At 36.3% G+C, this 16814-nt stretch overlaps 1 long non-coding RNA gene across 1 annotated transcript in view; it reads left to right on the top strand.

Moving 5' to 3' along the window:
- LOC139073615 (uncharacterized) overlaps nt 1-9273 on the top strand; it is a 37326-nt gene extending 28053 nt beyond the window's left edge. Inside the window, exon 3 of the long non-coding RNA XR_011522532.1 lies at nt 8991-9273. This is a non-coding gene — a long non-coding RNA (uncharacterized lncRNA). The remainder of the gene's footprint in view (nt 1-8990) is intronic.
- The last annotated feature ends 7541 nt before the right edge of the window (nt 9274-16814 follow it).

The following is a 16814-nucleotide window of genomic DNA, read 5'->3' as shown; positions in this document are numbered from 1 at the left end:
CTTGAAGTCAGCAATTCCAAAAGTCCTATACACCCCAATGTTCATTGCAGCATTATTTACAACAGCCAAGACATGGAAGCAACCTAAGTGCCCATCAACAGATGATTGGATAAAGAAGATGTGGTGTAAATATACAATGGAATACTACTCAGCCGTAAAAGAGAATAAAATCGTCCCATTCACAACAACATGGATGGACCTTGAGGGAATTATGTTAAGTGAAATAAGCCAGTTAGAGAAGGACAATCTCTGTATGACTTCACTCATATGAGGCATTTAAGCTTGTGGACAAAGAGAACAGATTAGCGGCTACAAGGGGAAAGCAGGGCTGAGGGGTGGGCACAAAGGGTGAAGGGGTGCACCTACAACACGACTGAAAAACAACAATGTACAACTGAAATTTCACAAGATTGTAACCTATCATTAATTCAATAAAAATTAATTTAAAAAAATCGACAAATCAATACAAAAAACCGAATAGCAATGGAGATGAATGAACATGTCACAAAACAGAACCAACAGGAAAAATGCTCAATCTCACTAGTAATAAAGGAAATGTAAATTAAAATAAAAATGGATGCTATTTCATGCCCATAAAATTGGTAAAAATGTAGTCTGATGATTCTAAAAGTCGGAAAGAATTTGGAGCAGTGAGAACTTTCATTTCTTTGTGAGAGTGAATGTTGTTGTGCCACATACGTGTTACATATGTGTGCACAAGGACATCATACCTGTTCACAAAGATATCATCAGATATATTAATGAAAAACTGGAAACCAACAAAACGTCTGTCAACATAAGAATGGAGAAATAAATTTCAGTATTATCATACAGTAGAAAAGAAAAGGAATGAATACTAAATGCAACGTGGTATCCCAGATTAGATTCTGGAACAGAAGAAAGGATATTGGTGGAAAAACTGGTGATATCCAAATAAAGTCTGTAGTTTACTTTTTTTAATGTACCAATGCTAATTTCTTTGGTTTGGACAAAATTGCCATTGTTGTGTGGGATACTGACACTGGGGGAAGTTGGGAGAATGGAGCATGGGACCTCTCTGTGCCCTGCAACTTTGCTGTGTCTAAAGTTATTTCAAAATAAAAAGTTCACAAAAAAAAGAATAGGTTATTTGTATCATTATGGATAAATATCACAAACATAATATTTAGAAAATAGCAAATTGCAGAAGGCACACGTAGTATGTAACTAACTATATAAATTTAGAAGCATTCAATATAACATCTTATTTAATGATGCATAATATGTAGTATAATTTTAAACATATATATGTGAATGATAAACACCAAATTCTGATCATTAATTTCTTCTTAAAGGTGAGAAATTTGCATCTTTAAGGTGATTAGGAAGACTGATGACAGAATTTAGATTTTATTTGCAATGTTTAATTTCTTTATATGTGTATATATACAGATTTTGTTATAAAATTTTCCCTGTAAATTATCTGAAATTTTTGATAAAAAAAGTTAGTTTCTCTGAGAGGAAGGAAGGAAGGGAGAGAGAAAGGGAAGGGGGGAGGGGAGGAGGAGAGATAAAGGCAGACTAAACACAAAAAGTTTGTAAATATTTTTTTCTAAATGATTTGGAAGTCTCACTGAGAACCGGTTTTAACAACCCCTTCCAGTAATCTTTAAGAGCTGGAGTTTGAGGCACATTTAGGACAACAGCCCCCTGAATCAAAATCTGAAGGAACTCACATAAAAGTTTGATTCCTAGTGCCAAGATCCCAAGAGATTTGAGTTCAAGTAGGACCCGGGAACTTGAATTTTCATCCAACTCTCTAAGAGTTCTTATATCATTTAGGGTATGGCTATGCAGGGAAACGGATTTTATTTATTTCAGCCGTGAATTGATTTCAAAAATTTCTTATTTATTTACATAAATATGTATTTTAAGCGAGTATGAATGTACATACATATGACATATGGGTTGCCTGAATTCATGAGCGTTCCCTGCTCAGAGGTAGCTTGACCGCAAGATCGTCTGCCTGGATAGCTATCCCATACAAGGTCATATACTTCAATGGACCCTTGACACTCTGGTGAAGTTTTGGGTACTTTTTCAGAATAGTGCATTTAAATGAATAAAATAAAGTGCATAAGATTATTTTTAAAACTATATTGAAATATAGTTACAAATTGTTAAAGTAAATAAATTTGTGATATATTAATGTGTGCTTCTTTATTAAGGCATTGAATAACAAGAAATACTCCAGCTATAATAACTATCAAAATTTGAAAATAGAGATGACCATAAACGATATTTGGTGATATTTGCAACAACTATAACGTCACATGAAAACATCTATAATTTCTCCTCGCCTCAAAGTCACAGATAATGCTTATACTATTGTGCTCTGTTTGCCTAAGTTCATAGTTAAAGAAAATGCTAAGTTTCAATTCGAAGTTTGTGAAAATAATACTAATCTACAGATCAGGACCAGGACTGAGGGAAGGTGAATGAAGCAATCATACTCAGTCACAAAATTTAAAGAGCACTAAAGTACTCAGTTATCAAGATATTTTAATGCAATATCTTAAAAAGTCAAAATTAAGGCCAAAAAACCATGATGAACAAAATATCAAGATTTTAAATAAAGAGAGAATCAGTATGGATGTCCAGAATTCTAACCACAGATCCAAAGGATTCTGTCCAAGAACCCCCTCCCTGGGTTAGGAATTCCTGCATTAGAGGCAAGTGTCCTCGCTTTTTCCACTTTCCACCACTTATTTGACATTTTTGTGCAGAATCATCAAAATCTTCCAAATCTCACTTTTGCATCAATAATTTTTACACATGACAACAAATACAAATAGGTTTTTCTGTTTATGTGCTATGTAAATGCCTTACAATAAAATAAAGCTTTAAAATCTAATAAGTCTGTCTTGATTCTTTGGCAATGGTGACAAAGATTCTTAAAAAATGGAAAAAGGTCATTTTGACATCTCACAGTTTCCGTTTGTAATCTAATAAAGGCAAGTCGTTTTAAAAATAATTCTGATTCTTTCTCTTATAGTGTGAGATCTTTTACTGTAGAGATAAACGGGTTAGTGCTGGTGTCGCTGTGAGACGCAGGGAGAGCTGCTCGGCGGAGCCGCTGCCAGGTTAGGGACGCTCCTCCCCCACACGCTGCGTCGTAGAAACCCCGTTAGAGACAGAGCAGCAGCCTCGAGGGGCTTTCATTCCTTGTAATGGACCGTGCTCTCTGGAGAGTTATTCTTAAACGAAATATATATTTCTGTATTCAGTTGTTTCCTATGCTAGAAGAAGAACAACAGGTTTTTCTGTAAAATGCTACCATTCCTAATGGAATTTTTGAAGGACTTTGATTTATTTTCAGTTTGCTCTTCCGTTTGTCGCCACCGGTGCTGAGGCTCCACCTAGGGCCCTTTTTTATAATGACATTCATATTCATTAAAGCTAATCTCTCTCACCAGGGCAACATGGAAAACGGTTGTGCAAATAAGAGAGAGTGGTGGACTAAGTGTTTTGTTCCAAGTATGCAGCTAGCACAAAAACTAGATTTGGTCACCTCCAGGAACAGAACGCCAAGGCCCTGAACCCCCGCGGGCTGCGGGCCAGGCGACGATGTGGTTAACATCTTGTCTCTGGTCTTGGAACGTGGCCCTCCAGGAACGCAGCCGGCTGGCCCTTGTAACAGGTGGTCCCAGCCCAGGCGGGGCGGGAAGGTGGAGAAACTATAAGCTCCTGGGGCATCATCGGCGAGGCCCGCTAGGAAAGGTGGGAGAGGCTTCGGGCAGATGGAGGCAGGGAAGGACCGAAGGGCAGCCCTCACGAATTTGGTTTAGAAGCTACGACGCTTAAAACCTTGCCTGTCTCCTCCATCTTTTCTATTTCTTGCTATTCGTTGAGCTTCCAACATTTGACTCCTACTCCACTGGGCGGTTTGTTTTTGCTTCTCTCCCTCTCCGGCAGTGAGGAACGCAGGCTGATTTCAGCGAGCACCCAAGTGTTTGAATTCACACCTGCCATCTGTTTGCTTAGTCGCCGAGGAACCATCCTTCCCTAAACGGTAATTTTTATTTGATGTAAGAACTGGCAGGCAGCAGTGGTTGTGTTAGGAGATTGCTGGATTCCCAGTTTTCTTTATTTTTGTGATGATAGCAGCACACATATTAATGTTTCCGATATTCACTTGGCTTTTTCTGGGAACTACCATATGTTACTACAGATACTTAGTGTGGGGAGAGTTGTAAAAAAGGAGGGGGATGGGATTATTTTTGAAATGTGTTTTTTTTTCTTTTTTTTTTTGGTGAGGAAGATTGGCCTTGACCTAACATGTGTGCCAATCTTCCTCTGTTTCTTATGTAGGACACACCACAGCATGACTCAATGAGCTGTGTGTAGGTCCGTGGCCGGGGTAACCCATAAACCCTGGGCTGCCCAAGCAGAGCATGTGAATTTAACCACTATGCTACCGGGCCAGCCCCTGAAAACGTGATTTTCAAATCGCAGACATGTAGACCATTACCACTCAGCACAGAGCAAAGTGGACATTTCCCCAATTATTCATATATAGAGCTAATATAAATAACCCCTGCCCCCAGTTTCAGCAAAGTTACCCTGACTTTCTGGACGTGCCCACTAATGGTCTTACTTGTACGGTTTGGATATAAAGTCTCTCCGAAGGAAGACAGAGCCGTAAAGAGTGAATTCTCTTTACAAACAGTCATTGGCGTCATGTGTACAAAGCAGAAGCTGTGCTTCAAGTGACCAGTGTAGGTACACATTCAGACAATTTAAGCAGACAGACCCACTTTAGAATCAGGATACAAACCAGAAGCCCAGTTATCTAGCTAAACACCTATTACGTATGGTAACAAAAAAATCATTTTTAATTATTGCATACATGTACAGAATATATAATATACAGATGTTCATTATAAATAAGAAAAATAAAATAAACATGCTTGTACCCACCACTCAGCTTAAGAATGAAAACTGTAACAAATTTTTGAAGTCCCCTCCTGTGCACCCCACCTGGTATCACCACCCTCTCAACTTACTCCACTCCTTGCTTCCTAGGTAACTATTACCTTGAATTATGGGTTATTGTTTCTTTATTTTTCTTTGTAGTTTTAAAAAAACTTATGTATCCTTAAATAATGTGTTTGTTGGGTTTGTGTGTGTTGAATCTGATGTAAATGGAACTGCAGTCTATGTATCCTTCTGTCACTTTCTTCTTCATCAGCATCATGTTCCATTCATGGGGATGCGTGAAACCAGTCCATCTGCTTTCAGTGCTGTATATCGAGTATTCCATCATATGTATCAAACACTTACTTATCCAGTCTCCTGTCAATGGTCCTTTGGGTTTGTTCCAGGTTTTTACTATTAAAAGCAGTGCTGCAATGCATATTGTAGTAGCTGTGTCCTGTTGCACAGATGTGAGAGTTTCCGTAGTCTAGGGTATTTATCTACAGTTGGAATTGCTGGGTATTAAGTTGGTGCATCTTCAACTTTACTAGAGAATGTCAAATTGTGCTCAAGGGGGTTTGAGCACATTTACCCTCTTAGCGTTGTACAGGAGTTCCTCATCCTCACAAGCACGATCGTCTGTCAGGCTTTAAAATTTTTGCCAGTATTTTGGGCATAAAATGGTATTTCATCCATTTCCTGATTATGAATGAAGTTGGACATCTTTTTATGTGTTTAATGGTCATTGGTTTTTTCCTGTTCCATGAAACGGGTATCCAGGTTTTTTGCCCATTTTTCTATCAGTTTGTTTTTTTTTTACTGGAGTTTATATATATATATATATATATATATATATGTATAACTGATACTTTGTTCTAACTAATATGTGTTGGAAATATACTTCCCTGGCTTATGTCTTGTCTTTTCACATTTTTAAAATGGTGTCTTTCAATGAACAGAAGTTCTTATTTTAGTAGACTTGTATTTATCTCTTTTACTTTATGGATTCTGTACCTTTTTTGTCTTAAGAAATCCTTTTTGTAACACAAAATTGCAAAGATAATCTCCTACATTTTCTTTAGAAAGTTTAGAAATTTATATGTATTTAATTCATCAGGAATCTATTTTTTCCTTATGATGTGGATCCATATAGAAAACAACTTGTCCCGGCATTATTTATTAAGTTGTCCATTCCTTCTGCACGACTCTAAAATGGCGGCTCTGACTTCTTTCGTAGATCTGAGGGTCTGTCTCTGACATTCCTATTTTTGTTTCATTGGTGTATTTATCTCTCTCTGCACCAGTAACACATTAGTGATACTTTGAACAATCTGGAAATCTAGTGGGCAAATTCTCACCATCCCCATACGCACAGTTTTTCTTCAATAGTGTATTGGTTATTCTTTTTTCTCTTTGGCCATTCTTGTTCTTTTGCTCTTTTGTATAAGTTTTATTATTGGCTTATCAAATTCCACCAAAACAATTTAATAAACTTTTTCTGCAGGTTTACTTTTTTTAATCATGATTTTTCTATAACATAGACTGAATCTCCCCAAATAAGTGTTAAATCACTTTAAAGTAGTGCTGAGAGATTTAAGGAATGAGTTAATTAAGTAACATCAATCCTAAAAAATTTAATTAGCAAGATTTCATTTCCAAACATGAAACATGACAGCCTATAGGCAACCAGCCAAGATCAATGAATGGAGATTCTATATATTCTGTCCCAGCTATCACATTTTCAAATCAGGTCTATTTTGGGAGAAACTAAGCTTTCAGTAAAATCAGTGAACAAGTATTTATTCATAAGAAATTAGAATGTACCCAGCCCTGTTCTAGATACTGTAGAAAATATATAATTTGAGTAAAATATGATTTAGGTCTTCCAAGGATATATAATTTATTGTGGAAACGATTATCAATAAAATTCCAAACTTTGTAGTTCTAACTATGATCTACTGTGGAATAAGAGTTCAGAGAAAGGGGAGAAGCTGTGGGTTGAGGTAATCAGTATAAATTTCATATTAAATAAGTAAATCTTTAAAAAATAAGAAGGAAGGGAAGAGCAAGCTCTGGTACATAGTAGAAATCCAATAAATATTTGTAAAATGATAACTTCAAAGAATATTTGACCGAATAGGTACAGAAGATATGTATGATGGTCCAATGGAAAATTCGTTTGATAGATTAGATAGGGCAAAGAATGAATTGAAGAGAAATTCAAATGTAATTTGGCAAATTAAGAAAATATTTATAAAGGAATCAATGAAATTAGTGACATATTAGGTCACAAGAAAGAATTATTAACATATAATAATCAGTATCTAATGAGAAATAAGAAAGGGAAGAGTCAAAGGTTATCTCAAATTTTCTCACCTGGGATTCAGGAAGTGTGAATATACTACTGATTCCTCTCCCTCCTCCACAAATTTTAAGAAGTTGGAAAGACTTTCCAGCTGGTTTGACAGGAAAGACAATACTGTTGCTCTGGGTATATTGAGTTTGGGACAATAGAAACATATAAGCAATTGGAAGCATGAGATGAGAACATAATCAAGATGTCAATGAAGTGTTTAAAAGCTGCAGCTATATGGTGTCTCTCAACCTGAGAATTTCAACAGGGCTGTGTTTGGATGGGGCACTTTTGAGTGTACCTAGAGGTCTAGCAGAGGCTGCTGCTCAGTTCAGCAGGTTGAATGTATGAATCCAATATAATTCCAAGCCTCAAATATTCAACATCAGCAGTAAGCCAGTATCGTTCCTCAGAAGTCTCTGCTCTCAAAATCCAGAATCTGGTAGGCATGGAGATACTCTTGAGAAGTAACTCATTCTAAAGAGGGAGAGTGTTGAACACAGGTTCTTGGATGAAAAGAGAGAGCTCTCAGCTCCATTACTCCTCTGCCTTCCATCCTCCTCACCCCAAAACTAACCACGGCTTACCACTCATCTCACTTAATACAGGAATGTGGAGGGAACAAGCAAGTTCTGAGAAGCAAGTCATACCGGTGTACATCTAGAAAGAGCTGTAGCAGGAAAATGCTCCAGCAGTGATGAGCTGGACATCACTGCAGAAAGTGGAAGCGGGAAGAAGGAATTAGCTGCTGCCCTGTAGGAGAGGAGAGGACCATTTCGTGAGCATAAATGAGACGCCCCCTAGAGACTCCCATAAATCATCAAGAGAAATAGAGGGGAGAAGGAGAGAGTTCTGAATTTTTTCAAATTTGCACTATACCAAAGCAACTCACTCAATTAGGGACAATACTTTACGTCCCAAGGGTAACTGTAAATGTATGCAGGCATTTTTGCTTATCACAATGACTCTGGGGTCCCACAGGCATTTAGTGTGTTGGGACCAGGGATGATACTCTAATGCAATGCTCAAAATGATCTCACACGAAGAATTATCTTCCTGCCCCAAATGCTAATAAATAATGCCTCTATTGAGAAATGGTGTATTATAACAATACCAAATAAAATGGTAAACTATGAAGGTGAGCTCTCATTCTCTTTCTTCCACAATATTTAAGATATTTGATAAGTGAGAAAACAACTACATGTAATAAGCATTGATTTTTTAATCAAATCATGGTAGAAGTAGAGACAATTTACAAACTTAAGGAAAGTGCAAACTAAAGTTGAATTTTAAAAAATCTAAAAATTGAATAAAATTCAGTGCAGTTTTATATTCTTAAAGTTTCTTCTGCCACACATAAAGGTCATTGCAGGAGGCCTAATTAGTGTTTTACTTATGTCTTAGAGAGATGGAGAATTTTCTCCTTTCGAAATCCCAAGAGAATGAAGATTATGAGGAAATTCAGAGAATAAAGGATTTAAAGAAATTTATCATCTGTGTTCTCTGATTCCAGGGAAAATAACTTATAAACCGCTCCAAAAATAAAGTTCTCTTTCCTTTGTGGAGAGTGAAGAACAAAAAAGAGCAATTATCTGAACCAATGTATTCCTCTCTTCCTAAGTAGGTTTAATATTATATCCTTCTGTTGTTGAAATCCATTTCTTCCTTGTTCTCCTGCCAGGGAAAATTCCATTTCATTAATCTAAATGGGAACTTTCCAAATAGAAAAAGAAAACACTTATCCAGAAAAAGAGGAAGACGCTAAGCCAGAAGCAGCAGGAGCCGTGCCAGGAGAGCATCACGGGTCAGATACCAAAGAGAGGCCACCTTCACCAGAACCAAGCGCGGGGCCCCGTCCTTTCCTCTGTTACAACCACAGGAGCGGAAACACGTTCCAGCCCTTCATACATAATGTATCATTCTATCACCCATCTTGAAGATTAAAATGATTCAGTTCTGTGAAACTCGGGTGTTTTCTGAGAATTTTTATAAAACGAAAATATAGTATACATTTTATTTTAAGTTAAAAAACTCGTAAATTGAAAGACTCTCCTTGTTGAAAGAATTTGGGAAACAGGGAAGAAGGAAAGAGTACTAATTTTGAATCCAGAGAGCTCAAGATCTAATCCTGCCTTTACTACTTGCTGTGTAATTGGGCAAATTTCTTAGTTTTGGTTATCTCATCTCCAGTCTCAGAGATTAGCATTTTCCGATAAAACATCATGGCAGAATTAGTAAAAGACACAGAATTTGCAAACTCAAGGAAAGTACAAAGTAATATTGAATTTAAAAAACTAAAAATTGAATAAAATGTAGTGCAGTTTTATATTCTTAAAGTTTCTCCTGCCATCATAAAGGTCATCATCTTCTAAATTCTGTTTACAAACTGAACAGTTCCTTCTTCTGCTCATCTCTCCCTCACAGAACTTTCTAAGATACACTAGCAGAAACCAGTTGGCACTGCGTGGAAATCTCTTTAGTCGGTTCCCTAAGTGTAGTAGGTGTATTCTCTATCTTCCAAAGTGACAGTTTTAAAAATTGTTTCCCCACTATACAACGTGGGTCACCGTTTCCTCAGCCTGCTGGAGCAGTCTCCTTACTGTTGTCCAAGCCATCACTAGTAGTTTGCTTAACACTTTTCCAGCCTTTGCTAACAGTTTTCTTGCTGCTACTCCAGTCTTTGCTAACAGCCTTGGTCCACAGCTTTTCCAACTTCCACTTGCTGCCTAGTCCTAAAGCCACCATCACACATTTTAAATATTTGTTACAGCAACACTCCGCTTATAGACACACATGTTTATATCAGTTAATTTTTGCTTAAAGCAAGCCACTTCGAAACATAGTCCCTTAAAAGCATAACCATTTATTAGCTCCCCAATCCATACATGAGCAATTTTGGCTGGACATATCTGGGTGGTCTCACCTGGACTCATTCAAGTGACTGTGTTCACCCACCGTGTCACTGGGGTCGGGCTGTTTATGAATGGCCTCAGTCACATAGCTGATGGGTGGCTCGAGCAACAGGGACATTTGGATCACACGTCCCCAGCATGTAGCAGGCTACCCTAGCCTTCTTTATATGGTTGCTAAGTTCCAAAAACAGCAAGAAAAACTAAGTTTCAAAAAGTAAGTTTAATCAGTTTTAAAGGCTTTGCTTGTGTCACATTTGCTACTTTCTCATTGGCCAAGCATGTCACTTGGCCAAGCCACAAGTCGGTGTGGGAGGTGCCTATCCAAGGTCATAGGTATAAGGAGGGAAATTTTGTAAACAATCTGTAACAGGTGGTGATGGCTGAACTGGTTTTAAAGGAGACACGGGATTTTACAGATAGACAAGTGGGAGAGAAATTCATTGTGAGAAGAGAGAACATTCTATTAAAAGCCATGGAGGAGGAAACATCCTATCCTATTCTGAAAACCTGTGTTTTTCGCTTTCTTCATATTGCCACTATCCAACCTTGCATATTTCAAGCTTCAAAATAAGAACTTAGATTATTTTTTTAATGTCAAACTTAAATTCCAACCAATTTGCTTACCCTGATAGAAGAAATCTTAAAAATCACGAAGAGAACAGTAAAAATGGCAATTTGTACAGTTGACCCAACTTGCCTTTCAGACCTTAAATTTTATCATGTTTAGAAAGTGATGGCAATTTGAAAAGTTAGCCACAAACAACAAATAATAAAATGAATCATTAATATTATTTCCATTCAAGGCAATTCAGATTCCGAGTGGTGGTGGTGGTGGGCCGTGCATGAAAACAATAAGCACCAGTGGAATTCCTTGATAAAATAGACTCCGTTGGCCAGGATGGGTTTTACACAGCTAGGGGAAAGGAGGACTAACGACTTAGGTAAACTTCACTGGTGAGAAAATAGTTCAGCCAACGCCAGTGGATGACCTCTTATGTTATCCCCCCTACTCTATGCTTAAGTGACATTACATAGCTCTCCATATTCTAATGTTTTGAAATTGAAAGAAACTTCTGTGTTTAGATACAATTGACATCTAACTGCAAGGGCTAGACAATTATGCTACTAGATCTGTTTTATGCCACTATCGACGTGTCTCTTTCTCAGCATTTTACCTCTGTGATCTAGATGATGAAAATTGCTGCTCAGAGCAGCTGTAACCCAACTTCGGATCTTGGCTCCCTCATGACCTATCTGATATGACAGTTTTCAGAAGAATGTCATACATTTGAAAACCAGTGAATTACTAAACTGTCATCTGTAGTCTTGCAAAATTATTATTAATATTGTTTTTTTGGCAAGGGTGTGGGGAGATTAATCTTAGAGTATAAGAGTTGAATTGGAAATCAGAAACATGGTTCAAACTTTCACTTTAGCACCGCCCGGAGAGCTGAAGGAATTTATCCAAAGCTACAAAGCCAGTGAATTGCAGAGACCCTAACCCAGACCACCTATCCTGGTCTAGTGCTCTTCCTACCACATCAAGCTGCCTCCAACCAAAGTCAATTTTGTGGTACAAATAATTCACCATTTCATAACTATTTCAAAAAGTTACTTAAATATTTGATATCAGCCCACGTTCTAGGTGCTTAAGATAGGACAGTGAACAAAATATAGTACCTGCTTTCATATAGCTTACATTAAAATAATCACAGAGCTGATGATTTTGACATCTTGTAACTGTTTGCCTCTGCATTCATTCATTCAACAAATATTTCATAAGCACCTAATACATGTCATCACTTTTCCAGGCACTGGGAAAACGTCAGTGAACAAAAAATAATTCCTGCTCTCATGGAGTTTATAGTATTCATTTTTAAATGTGTTTATTTTTATAAATAAATATAATATAAATATAAAATATATAAATATAAGAATATAAATAATATGGCACAGCGCAAATGCAATTTTCTAGTAATCAGGAGATGTGGATTTTAATTTTGATTTTGCCTCTGAACTGTATGCTTTTAGAAATTACATAACTTCCCTGGGTCCCAATTTACTAGTCTTTAAAACTAGGGGAATAGAGGGGGCTGGCCCCGTGGCCGAGTGGTTAAGTTCGCGCGCTCCGCTGCAGGCGGCCCAGTGTTTCGTCGGTTCGAATCCTGGGCGCGGACATGGCACTGCTCATCAGACCACGCTGAGGCAGCGTCCCACATGCCACAACTAGAAGAACCCACAACGAAGAATATACAACTATGTACCGGGGGGCTTTGGGGAGAAAAAGGAAATAATAAAATCTTTAAAAAAAAAAAAAAAAAAAAAAAAAACTAGGGGAATAGAGTAAACCTGTATATTCCAATATGGTAGGCACATGCCAGCTCTGGAATCAACCGCTCCTCCTGGAAGCTCTGGTTCCTTTCTTCAGGGAGTGACATTAGAGACCAAGACCTGGGCACTAGGTGAACTTGTTACTGGAATGTTTTTGCTCCCAGGGCCCTTTCACCGGACAGAGCTCTTCCTGCTTCTTTTCCTTAAGAGCACCTGTCTTCTCCCATTCGTCTCAGTCATCCCTATCTACTTCTCATTCTCTCATGCTGTTTGCCTCCTTTTTTGCATCTGCAATACACTGTTATAGTACCAGTCATTCCTTATTCCTGATTTGCCCTTCTTTTACAGATCCAAAATAGCTTCTCTTTTACTCTTTGGAAAGTTGATACATGTTGACATTTCTTTTCTTCTTTCATTCTGGGCCCTGGAAAGGGGATCAGTCTACCTATTTTTTGGTGGATGTATGGCTGGATTGTGATTTGATCTATTTCACACTTTCATTTTACCAGTTCTTACATCAAATTGGTCTACCAGTTAGAGTGCAATATTCTTCTAGCAGCTGCCTTAGCCCTTTTTTCTTGTTAAGACTTTCTGGACTAAACCCTTTTATTTTCTTTTAATTTGAAGTTTGTTCTTTAATTCACTCATTCATATATGTGTCATGACTGTCCTTGATATTCCAGGTTATAAGGTGAAAGAGACAGACACACCCTAATAGAAGTAGTAATTCTAATCAAAGTCATACCACCAAAATATTGATAATTGTTTTCACTCAGTGATAGATACATGGAGAGTCATTATACTAGTTTCTCTATTTTTGCATACATTTGAACATTTTCATAATGAAAAGCTAAACTGAAGAACACCTAAAGTGCTAAGAACGCATCTTACAGGTTCTCCTCATTTTGTTATCAGAATCTTTTGCTGAGCAACAGCGATCTCCCCATTAGGTCAGGTCAGTTAGGAACATTTCTTTTTCACAGAGAACTTATTTAGAGTTTTCATTTTTTAAGTAAATATATGACTCTATTTAATTAATGGATTCTGTGGTTTAAATACCCTCAAGTAAATTGCTTCCTCCTTTCAAAAAGGATTCTAAAAATTACATCTATACTGTGTATTTATGCAATCATGGAAAGCTGGTCCTGAGGTCCTAGTGCTATCCTTATGTGTGCAACACACTAAGCCATCGCCTATTTACTTTACACTGGGTGACCCTTCTGTGTGTAGATGACCTGTGCCCAAACTGTGTTGATTCTGCAGTCCACCCACCTCCAGAGCTGAGCTGTCCGGAGGAGTGGCAGCAGCAGGCTCTGCACACCTCCTGTTGCCTGTCATTCATTCCCCACGGTCATGTCACTTCCTTCCTTGTGTGAGTTGCTCACTCAAGTGAAACTTCTTTGACCCTCATAGCAAAACAATGTGCTGACGTGTTTAATTTTCTCTCCCAGAAGATTCTCATTTATCATATTAATTTGCATTGTAAACATTTTCTTCCTTGATGATTCCAAGGAAAACAAGAGCCCCGTCAGATTTAAATGATCCTAAGTTCTAAATCAGAGAGGTTCAAAATAATAAACTATAATAGACATAATAGTCTATCCCTTCCAGCCTGATTAATTCCAAACTCCCTGCAATCAGGCTAACATTTCTCCTGGAAGCCTTCTGGAAAAAGTTTTGCATGCCAAATAAGACATATAAATGAATAACTGTCTCATAAAATACTAAAATTTACTTAGAAAAAAGACATTCTCTGGATATGCAATGTTTGCTGGCTGAAGCAAGGTTGAGTCCTAGCAAGCTTACCCACTACTAATTACAATGCACTTTCCTCCAGTTTAGTCCAAATGTAAATATTCCAGACATAATTACCCTTGGAAGTCTGTTGCACGGTGCTGGTTGCCACAATCTGAGAACACTCCCAGTGGAATAGCTCCAGTTCTCTCATTCTCTATTAATAGTTCCCTACATTTGTTTGTTTGTTTTTTCCATGTTACATATGTTCTTTGAAAACCTGTGCTGGATGTTTTTGGTTGCTCAATAAGAATTTAAGTCTTATATTTTAATAATAATTTGGAAAATTCAACATCTTTTCCATAGTCACAAATTTTAATTTTTCCTGTCATAAACCACTAAAATGATCATGAATTAAAAAGGCCAAAGAACTAAAGATAGGTATTAATTTTAATAAAAATTTAAATTTGACTGACAGTTACAATTCTGTGTTTCTTCTTTTTATTCCAATCATCTTATCACTTAGTTTTGAAATGATCTATAAAATATTATAAAAAATATAAATTGCAGATATTCTATCCACTGATTAAAACTAACTAAAAAAATTTCATTTTTTGGTCAAACTTTGTTGAAATATACATAATATCATTCTACTTGGACGTGTAGGAGTCTATAATTATGCACGTGGTCAAGGAAGAAATATAAATTGATAATTGGTATTTTGTTTATTTCTCACAAAGGCAGAAAGTGTGAATGGCTGTAAAAGTAAATATGATACTTTTGGAGTTTTCAAAGTATTTTATCTTTTTCTAATGATAAAAGTTAAATATGTTCATTCTAGACAAATCAGGACATATATTTAAAAAGTAAACACAAATTTTTTGTGGTTCTATCACCCAAAGACAAAGAGTTAATATTTTTGCATATTTATTATACTTTTATATTCGTTTGTTTTTTTTAAAAAATTATTATATTTATTTCCTCTGATCATTATAAATTTTAAAAGATTTTTAATGTTTTCCAAAATTTAACCATAAACAATAATATATTTAATCACATTACTATTTATGGTATCCTCAATTTTCTTTCATAAATAATTTTGTGATAATTGTATGTTTGCACTTTACAATTTTTGTGTTTAGAATTCCTTTTAGGAGAATAATTCTAAAAGTCGAATTATTGGGTTAAGGGATACACTCATTTTAAGACTTTTAATACATTACTAACAAAAAGGTTTAAACCAGTTATTCCCTGAGAGCCTGTTTTATTACCTCCTTACTAGCATCCGTATTTTTATTCTTGAAACATGAAATAACTGGAGACACGAAAGCAGAACCTACTTAGTTCTAAGAATTTCATTCTGAAATTGTTTAAAGGCTTCTAACCATATTGGACTGTTCCACATTTGTGTTACTGTCTCTCTGGGCAATTGTCTATTCGTATCCCTCGTTCATGGGTTCACTGGACACTTCTTTCACCATTTTTACTTTTAGAAAGTCTCCTCCGTGCAGAAATTTGATAAATATTTGATTTAATGCTTGCTTTTTAATTTTGTCTTTTTACACTGAATTCTCACATTCGCTTGATATGTATTTGATTAAATGGTATGAGGTACAGGTTATAAATAAAGATCCCTACACTCATGCCTTGTCCTAGAATCATTTAATGAATGACTCTTTCTTTTTCCTTTGATTTGAAGTTTTCTTTATTGTATATTTAATTTTTGTAGCACTATAATATTTTAATATTTGCACATGTTCTATCTCTCCTCATAATAATTATCTTTCACTTTTAAACTTACTTTGAGTGTTTATTCATGTAAATGTGTTTTAAGATCATTTGGAAAATTTAAAGAAATGGTTTTTGGAATGTCCGTTATAAATCAACCTGGGGTGATATGACACCTTTAAAATTATTCAGTTTTCCTTTCCAGGGACATGGTCTATTTTTAGTTTTTTCTTTATGTAGGTCATGGAATGTGACTATTGTGAATGAAATAGCTTGTCTTTTACATTATCTAGCCAGATATTGGTAGACATATAATAACAATATCTGTAGTAACAATTTTCATCTATATAATACTTATCTTTTTCATTGTCTAAATGGATATTGCCAGATATATAATAATAATATAATAATACCTAATTCGTTGGCCTGCGGGTTTACTAAGCAATTATCTTACTTAATTTTAAAAACAATCTGAGGAAGCAGACACTATGGTTTCCATTTTACAAATAAGGAAACTAAAATTTAGAGAGTCTCAGTAACTCGCCCCCATTTGCAACTTCTGCGTGACAGAGCCAAGTCTGTCTGACCTCTGACTTTAACGTCTGTGCTCTCAACCACATCACTCTGCAATATGAAAGCTATTAAATTTTATATTTGTAACATCGTCCAATTGACTGGATTTTAGGATTTAGAGAAAAGTACATTTGAATTACAAATTTCAAATCAGCATTCTTTATTCCCTGTTGCTGACTCCTCAATAAATCCTCTATTGAATTTCAAAGAATACTCCAGAAACAAGA

This window comes from Equus przewalskii, chromosome 9 (assembly GCF_037783145.1).
Source record: "Equus przewalskii isolate Varuska chromosome 9, EquPr2, whole genome shotgun sequence".
In the NCBI taxonomy this organism is placed as follows: domain Eukaryota; kingdom Metazoa; phylum Chordata; class Mammalia; order Perissodactyla; family Equidae; genus Equus; species Equus przewalskii.
This window is presented reverse-complemented; position numbering and strand designations above follow the sequence as displayed.